Source organism: Felis catus, chromosome D4 (genome assembly GCF_018350175.1).
Source record: "Felis catus isolate Fca126 chromosome D4, F.catus_Fca126_mat1.0, whole genome shotgun sequence".
NCBI classification, from domain to species: Eukaryota; Metazoa; Chordata; class Mammalia; order Carnivora; family Felidae; genus Felis; species Felis catus.
The window spans coordinates 31113749-31122363 of record NC_058380.1 but is presented as its reverse complement, the minus strand read 5'-3'; positions in this window follow the sequence as shown (position 1 = coordinate 31122363).

The window sequence follows — 8615 nt, the reverse complement described above, 5'->3', positions numbered from 1 at the left end:
ATTGATTTGTGAGTATTGAACAAGCCCTACAGCCCAGGAATCAATCCCACTTGATCATCATGAATAATTCTTTAATGTACTGTTGAATTTTATTTGCTAGTATCTTGTTGAGAATTTTTGCATCCATGTTCATTAAGGATATTGGCCTATAATTCTCCTTTTTAGTGGTATTTTTGTCTGGTTTTGGAATCAAGGTGATGCTGGCCTCATAGAATGAGTTTGGAAATTTTCGTTCTATTTCTATTTTTTAGAACACTTTGAGAAGAATAGATATTAACTCTTCTTTAAATGTCTGGTAGAATTCCCCTGGGAAGCCATCTGGCCCTGGACTTTTGTTTGTTGTTAGATTTTTTATTACAATTTCAATTTCTTTGCTGGCTATAGGTCTGTTCAAATTTTCTATTTCTTCCTGTTTCAGTTTTGTCAGTTTATAGGTTTCTAGAAATTTGTCCATTTCTTCCTGATTGCCCAGATTGTTGGCATACAATTTTTCATAATATTCTCTTATAATTGTTTGTATTTCCGTGGTATTGGTTGTGATGTCTCTCCATTCATTTCTGAGTTTATTTATTTGGGCCCTTTCTTTTTTCTTCTTGTTTAGTCCAGCTAGGGGGTTATCAATTTTATTAATTCTTTCAAAGAACGAGCTCTTAGTTTCATTTATCTGTTCTACTGGTTTTGTTGTTGTTGTTGTTGCTGCTGCTTCTATATCACTTATTTCTGCTCTAGTCTTTATTATTTCTCTTTTCTTGCTAGGCTTTAGGCTTTATTTGCTATTCCTCTTCTAGTTCCTTTAGGTGTAAGATTATGTTGTGTATTTGAGACTTTTCTTGATTTTGTTTGTTTTTGTTGTTTTCTTTGTTTTGTTTTGTTTTGTTTTTTGAGAGAGAGAGCACAAGAGCAGTGAGGGTCAAAAGGAGAAGGAGAGAGAGAATCTCAAGCAGCCTCCATGCTCAGCATGGAGCCTGATACAGGGCTTGAGTTCACAACCATGAGATCATGACCTGAGCCTAAATCAAGAGTTGAACACTCAACCAACTGAGCCAACCAAGTGTCCCTGTTTTTCTTTTCTTTTCTTTTCTTTTCTTTCTCTCTTTCCTTTTTTTTTTTAGAGAGAGAGAAAGAGACCATTCTTGCTTCTTGAGGTAGGCCTCTATTGCAATATACTTTCCTCTTAGGACTGCCTTTCCTGCATCCCAAAGGTTTTGGACAGTCAGGTTTCCATTTTTCTTTGCTCCCATGTACTTTTTTATTTCCTCTTTAATTTCCTCATTATTTATTAGGATGTTCTTCAACCTCCAATTATTTGTGGTTTTTCCAAATTATTTCTTGTAGTTGACTTTAAGTTTCATAGTTTTGTAGTCTGAAAATATGCAGGGTATGATCTTGATATTTTTTTTACTTGTTGAGGGCTGCTTTGTGACCCAATATGTGATCTATTCTGGAGAATGTTCCATGTGCACTCAAGAAGAATGTGTATTCTTCTGCTTTAGGATGAAATGTTCTCAGTATATCGGTTAAATCCAGTCCAGTGTATCACTCGAAACCATTGTTTCCTTGTTGATTTTCTGCTTAGATGATCTGTCCACTGTTGTAAGTGGGATATTAAAGTCTTCTACTTATTGTATTATTCTCAATGAGTTTCTTCATTTTTTTGATTATTTATTTATATATTTGGGCGGTTCCAAGTTCAGGGAATAAAATTTACAATTGTTAGATCTTCTTGATGGATATGATATGGTGCCCTTAATTATGATATAATCCCCTTATTCATCTCTTGTTACAGTCTTTGGTTTAAAATCTAGTTTGTCCGGGTCACCTGGGTGGTTCAGTTTGTTAAGGAACAGACTCTTGGTTTTGGCTCAGGTCATGATCTCACAGTTCATGGGTTCGAGCCCCACATCTGGCTCTTTGCTGACAGTATAGAGCACCTGCTTAGGATTCTCTCTGTCTTTCCCTCTCTGTCTGCCCCTCCCCTGCTCTCTCTCTCTCTCTCTTCTCAAAATAAATAAATAAACTTAAAAAATAAAATCTAGTTTGTCTGATATTAGTATGGCTGCTCTGCATTTCTTTTGGTGTCCATTACCATGATAGATGTTTTTTCGTTCCCTCACTTTTAATATGTTGATGTCTTGATGTCTAAAATGAGTCTCCTTTACTCTTAAAAACTGAGAACAAACTGAGGGGTTGATGGGGGGTGGGAGGGCGGGGAGGGTAGGTGATGGGCATCAAAGAGGGCATCTTTTGGGATGAGCACTGGGTGTTGTATGGAAACTAATTTGACAATAAATTTCATATAATAAAAAAAATCAATTATATGTTATCTGTGTATTATACATAGATAATTCTAGTACAGTTAACATACAGTGTTATATTAGTTTCAGGTGTACAATATAGTGATTCAACAATTCTATATTCAGTGCTCATCATAAGTGTACTCTTAATCCCCTTCACCTATTTCACCCATACCCCACCCACATCCCTTCTGGTTACCATCAGTTTGTTCTCAATGGTTAAGAGTCTGTTTTTTGGTTTGGACCTTTCTCTTTGTTTGCTTATTTTGTTACTTAAATTCCACATATGAGTGAAATCAGATGATATTTGTCTTTCTCTGACTGATTTATTTCACTTGGCTTATACCTTCTAGATCCATCCATGTTTTTGCAAATGGCAAGATTCCATTCTTTTTTATGGGTGAGAAATACTCTATTGGAGATATATATATCTATATATACGCCATCTTCTCTATCCATTCATGTATCAATGGACACTTGAGCTACTTCCATATTTTGGCTATTGTAAATAATGCTGCAATAAACAAACATAAGGGTGCTTATGTCTTTTAAGTTAGTGTTTTTGTATTCTTGGGGTGAATACCCATAGTGGAACTGCTGGGATCACATGGTGGTTCTGTTTTTGATTTTTCGAGGATTCTTTACACTGTTTTCCATGGTGGCTGCGCCAGTCTGTGTTCCCACCAACAGTGGCTGAGGGTTCCTTTTCCTCCACATCTTCACCAGCATGTATTGTTTCCTGTGTTTTTTATTTTAGCATGGCTCATACTCTTAGCTAATCTGCCTTCTACTTTTCCCAGTATCCAGATATTGACCAGCACTTAACAGATGCTCAATAAAGTCTTGTTGACTGAAATGTTAAAAAAATAAAAAATAAAATAAAATAAAATAAGTCTCCTGTAGGCAGCATATAGATGGGTCTTGTTTTCTTTTTTATCCATTCTGATACCCTATGTGTTTTGATTGGATCATTTAGTACATTTACATTCAGGGTGATTATTGAAAGATATGAGTTTAGTTCCATTGTGTTACCTATAAAGTTGGTGTTTCTGGTGATGTTCTCTGTTCCTTCCTAGACTTTGTTGCTTTTGTTTCGTCCACACACACTCAAATGTTCCCCTCAATATTTCTTGCAGGGCTGGTTTAGTGGTCATGAATTCCTTTAGTTTTTGTTTGTCTGGGAAAGTCTTTATCTCTCCTTCTATTCTAATGACAGTCTTGCTGGATAGAGTATCCTTGGCTGCATATTTTTCCCATTCAGCATACTAAATATATCCTGCCAGTCCATTCTGGCCTGCTGAGTTTCTTTGGACAGACTTGCAGTGAACTGACCTGTCTTCCCTTATGGGTTAAGGACTTTTTTCCCTTGCCCTTTTCAGGATTTTTTCCTTGTTTGTGTATTTTGTGAATGTCACTATGATGTGCCTTAATGATGGCTGGCTTTTGTTAAATTTAATGGGAATTCCCTGTGCTTCTTATATTTTGATGTTTGTGTCCTTCTCCAGATTAGGGAAGTTTTGAGCTATAATTTGCTCACATAAACCTTCTGCTCCTTTTTCTCTCTCTTCATCTTCCTACAATATGAATGTCATTCCATTTTAATAAGTCACTGAATTTCCTAAGTCTACTTTCATGATCCAATGTCTTTGTTTTCCTCTTCTTTTTAGCATCACTATTTTCCATAACTTTATCTTCTATATCTCTAATTCATTTCTTTGCTTCATTCATCCTTACTGTCAATATGTCCATTAGGCTTTGCATCTCAGTTATAGCATCTTGATTTCAGCCTGACTAGAGTTTAGCTCTTTTATCTCTGCAGTAAGAGATTCTCTGGTGTCATACATGCTTTTTTGAAGCCCATCTAGCATCCTTATAATTGTTGTTTTAAATTCTAATTCAGACATCTTACTTATATCTGTATTGATTAGATCCCTGGCTGTCATCTCTTCATGTTCTTTCTTTTGGGGTAAATTCCTCTACCTTGTCATTTTAGAGGAAATAATAATAATTGAATTAAATTTAAAAAATTAAAACATCAAATAAAGGAAATAGGTCCTAGGTGTGTTTTGGTCTGCTTGTTAAGAGAAGCTTGATAGAAAGAAGAAAAAAAGAGAAAGAGAAAAAATTAAAAATAAATAAATAAAATAAAGTAAATAGAATAAAAATTTGCTCTTTCTGTATCCAAGAAAAAAAAAAAACAGAGGCAAAAACAAACAAAAACCCCAAAGGAAGCTAGATCCAGTTTACCCTAGAGCTGAAACTTTGCAGTACCCTATGATCAGCAGACTTAGTATGTGGAAGGGATTTTGCTGATCTTCTGGGGGAGGAGCCTGCTGCTCTAATTCTCAGGCTGACTTGCCCTAGTGGAAATGTGCCTTGAGAGTGCAGATGGTGTGACTTGATGTAACACCTCCATTCTCCACTTGGTGGCAGTTTATTTAGCTCACTGAGGTCCATCAGTGCTGGTGGGCTAATGGTGAAAATGGCTTCACTCCACTCTCTAGTCTGGAGTGGGATGTTCACACCTTCACAGACTCATGATCAATCACCCCTCTTGTGTCCCCAACTTTAGTCAGCTCCCCACATTCACCCTATCTGTTCCAAGCTGTCCACCTGTCAGGCAGTGCCACCCTCTTGAGTTTTATCTCAGGCATGGCTATGCTTCAAAACTCCACACTTCAGAGACCTCCACAGCTCAGATTTGCTCAAATTCTCTGGGGGAGGGTTTCACCATGCTGTGGCCAGTACCAGCTTCTCCCAGAAGATGGTTGTGTGACCACTTGGCTCAGAGTTTATGGTAAATTGCAACACAGAGCCAGTGCCAGGTTTTGCTGCCCTTAGCTGGCATCTCTGTTCCTATACCAGTAAATGACACAGATCCATGGTGCCCACAGGGTCTTTTGCCCACAGAGAGGCCTTATTGCCTCTACCAAATACCTTCCAAGCAGGGGAAATACTCCTTCCTACATGACCCAATGGATTTGATTTTCAGGCCCCACCACCTGCTACCAGGGTCCCACCCTGACTCCTTGCTGGAGCACCACCAGGCACTGAGCTCCAAAACTTCAGACCCTGTGCTCCACTGTTTATAAAAAACTGACAGTATTGAACCCTCTTCTTTTTCCCCCATCAATGGTTTTGGGAAGCAGATTTTTTCACTCTTTCTCTCTTTCTCTGTAGCTACTGTCAGAGGGAGTGCTTTTCTTGTGGGAACCTGACTTGCTGCTCTCTGTCCCCTTCTCTCTTCTCTCTATGAAAAGGGTTCCCTCCCCCCTCTGTAGCACCTCTGCTCTTCTCTCCCCCAACTCACGTGTTCACACCACATACCTTTCCCTTTCTCAAATTTTGCAGATTGTTGTCTTAATCCTCACATCGATTTTCTAGGTATTCAAAAATGGTTTTGTGTTGATATAGCTGTGTTAAGGGACACAACAAGCCCAGGGTCCCCTTACTTTTCCTCAATCTTAACTCCTCCTCTTCTCACCTGTTACTTTGATTGCTTTCCATTATTAGGTCCTCCAGGTCACGTATCTGGTCTTCTGCTTCCTCCATTCTATTATGTATTGCATGTAGAGTAGTGTATTTTTAATTTGTTACTGAGTTCTTTATCTCTGATTGGTTCTTTTTTATGTTTTCTATCTCTTTGTTAAGGGTCTCACTGAGGTCTTCCACTGTTTTCTCAAGTCCAGTGAGTATCTTTATGACCATTACTTGGAATTCTCTATCAGGCATATTACTTATCTCCATTTTGTTTAGGTCTTTTGCTATGATTTTGTCTTGTTCTCTCATTTGGGACACATTCCTCTGTCTCTTCATCTTGCCTGTTTCTATTTGCATGTGCTAGGAAAGTCCGCTATGTCTCCTACTCTTGAAAATAATGGCCTTATGAAGAAGATGTCCTGGAGTGCCCTGAAGTGCAGTGTCCCCTAGTTGCCAGAACCTGGCATTTCACGTGTGTCTCCTATGTGTGTTGTACGCACTCTGCTCTTGTGGTTGAGTTGCTTTTGCCTTCACTACAGTCATCTGCTATGGATTCTTCACCTGTTGTGGGCAGGGATTGGTCCCTGTGTCATTAGTGGACCAGTCTGGGGCCACCTTTGGCTTGAGTTGAGTCAGACCAGGTGTTTGCCAGGGATGAAGGAGCCTCACACTGTGCTTGTCTCCTGAGAAGTTTTTATTGGTGGGCAGGGCCTGAAGTCAGACCAAATGTCTGCCCCCAGACTACTGCTTAAGCTGAAGTCTTATTGTTGTGTGTGGTTATCTTTCTCTCTTCTCAAAGCAAGCGTCACTTTGGAGGCTGGCCCCTCTAGAGGCTACTACACATTGCTTGTGGTACCACTGTGGATTGACTTCAGCCAAGACCATATTAGAGGGGACAGATTCACTTAAATGGGGGGTGGGAGGGGAGATGTACATGGAGGAAGGGCTGCACACTCAGTGGGAGTAAGGTTTATGCAGGTCTGCTGTGGAAGGAGACCTGGAGCTGAAGTCTGGTTGAAGGGGTGTGTCTGCAAGGGAACATGGGGCAGGGTGCACTGTTAGCAAATGAAGTAATGTCAGTACTGCACTGGTTCCTGCAGATGGCTGTGTATTTATGTTGGGGAGCAGGGGAGGAAAATGGTGCCTGCCAGCTACTTTGTTCTGGAAGTCTCCCAATGATCCCTACCCCTCCAGCACACTCTCTGAGATGAGTAAAGAAATCTCCCTACCATATGTTCCAGACATTTTTCCAACTGCTGCTTCTAGGATCTCTCTCCATGGGCTCTTTGTTGTGCTGTCTCTTTAAGGGCAGAGACTCAGTTTCCTCACCCTCCCACTTCTCCCAGGGCCAAGCCCACTGATTTTTAAAGTTCCAAGTTTTAAATCCCACTGATTGTAAGAAATCAGGAAATTCATCTTTCTCATGTGGGCTCCGTTGTGTGGGCAACTGTTTCTCTCACTTCTCCGTGTCTGCAGTGTTCCTCCCTCCCGGGGACAGTCTCATCGCTCATTTAGCTCCAGGCTGTGTCTCTGCCCTTCCTTCCCTCTTCCATGCAAACTCTTCTCTATATTTAGCTGTGGAGAGTTTGTTCTGCCAGTCTTCAGGTTATTTTCTGGGTTATTTACACAGATGTGAATGTTATCTAGTTGTATTCATGGGACAAGGTGAGCTTAGGATCCTCCTACTCTGACATCTTTCCCAGATGTTGTCTCTTTTAATTAGTGTATTTAGACTATTTACATTTAACACAATTCTGATATGTTAGGGTTGATGTCTGCCATTTTATTATTTGCTTCTGTTTGTTTCATATGTTTCTTGTTCCCATTTCACTTTTCTTACCTTCTGATGGGTTATTTGAACATTTATTAGGATTCTACCTTGAGTTACTTAGGGTATTCTGAATATATAGCTTCATGTAACTTTCTTAGCCATTGCTTTAGGTGTTTCAATATATATGTAACTTATTACACTGTACTAATATTGATGTTTACCCTTTCTAGTGAAGTATAGAAACCTTACTTCCAACTAGGTCACTTTACCCTCCCTACTTTTTTTAAATTAATTTTATTTTTTTTAATTTACATACAAATTAGTTAGTATATAGTGCAACAGTGATTTCAGGGGTAGACTCCTTAATGCTCCTTACCCATTTAGCCCATCCTCCCTCCCACAACCCCCCCAGCAACCCTCTGTTTGTTTTCCATATTTAAGAGTCTCTTATGTTTTTGTCCCCCTCCCTGTTTTTATATTATTCTTGCTTCCCTTCCCTTATATTCATCTGTTTTGTATCTTAAAGGCCTCATATGAGTAAAATCATATGATATTTGTCTTTCTCTGACTGACTAATTTCACTTAGCATAATACCCTCTAGTTCCATCCACATAGTTATGAATGGCAAGATTTCATTCTTTTTGATTGCCGAGTAATACTCCATTGTATGTATATATATATATATATATATATATATATATATATATATATACCACCTCTTCTTTATCCATTCATCCATCGATGGACATTTGGTCTCTTTCCCATACTTTGGCTACTGTTGATAGTGCTGCTATAAACATGGGGGTGCATGTGCCCTTTTGAAACAGCATCCCTGTATTCCTTGGATAAATACCTAGGAGTGCAATTGTTGGGTCGTACGGTAGTTCTATTTTTAATTTTTTGAGAAACCTCCATACTGTTCCCCAGGGGGGCTGCACCAGTTTGCATTCCCACCAGCAGTGCAAAAGAGATCCTCTTTCTCTGCATCCTCGCCAACATCTGATGTTGCCTGAGTTGTTAATGTTAGCCATTCTGACAGGTGTGAGGTGGTATCTCATTGTGGTTTTGAT